The sequence below is a fragment of the Phaethon lepturus genome, unplaced genomic scaffold (assembly GCF_000687285.1).
Source record: "Phaethon lepturus isolate BGI_N335 unplaced genomic scaffold, ASM68728v1 scaffold34312, whole genome shotgun sequence".
Lineage (NCBI taxonomy): Eukaryota > Metazoa > Chordata > Aves > Phaethontiformes > Phaethontidae > Phaethon > Phaethon lepturus.
Window position 1 is genome coordinate 7,380 of NW_010526131.1, and position 967 is coordinate 8,346.

Genomic DNA, 967 nt, shown 5'->3' on the forward strand with positions numbered 1-967 from the left:
AAAAACCCCAAAACCAAACCAAAACCACCTATTGTCTAAACTTCTAAGAAGCTGCTGTACTAGAAAGGCAGACATTGCAATGTTTCTCATACTAAAGTCGTGTTACCACATTTTGACAGGAGATGGCTGCCAACCATCTGCTTGACAATTTGTGCAAACCACCATCTCTGTCATTCATAATCACAGCTTCTTGTGGTAACTACAGCAACTGCTTCCACTGCAAAGTACTGTATGTGTGGCTGACTTTTAATGCGATTTAGCAGCCTTAATTACAGAGCCAACATCAAATAAGTAGCAAGCTCTCTGCTGATTCCAATTTCAAAACCTCTGAAATACTCCTCTTCCCACATAATTCAGAAGAAGCTTTTTCGTATATTCAATATTATATTAGGTAATTAGCATTATATATGTATATCTATTATGTCTTTAAATACATTTTATAAATAAATTCCAACAGTGTGTTGTAAAGTAATGCATAAAAGTTTCACAATTTAAATAAATATTTTTCACATTCCAATTCAGCTTCTTACAAGCTCATCTTTATTTCATGCCTTAGTTCTGAAGCAATGTTTTTGCTTCAATACAAGAGGTAGATTTGATAAGAGACTGGGCAAGTCAAGCCTACTACCAAAAATGCAACTGCCAGTAACTGTATTGCTGATATGCAGTTTGAGACTACATGAAAAATTCAGAACCACTACCTAAAATCCTACCAAGTCTTAGTTTAACAGTTCCTGTTAAATCACACTTAATGCTTTACTTTAGACATGATTACTCACAGTTGTTTTCTGTACATAAGAGATAATGAAAAACACAAATACAAAACAAAGAACAGTTGTATCTAACACAATATATAAAAGTGCATGAGCTGCTTCATCTATTTCTACAAAACATGTTTAACTTTTCCTCTAACTTTGGCCATAACAAAAAGACCTCTGGGGGGGGGGGGGGGAAAAAAAGAAAAACC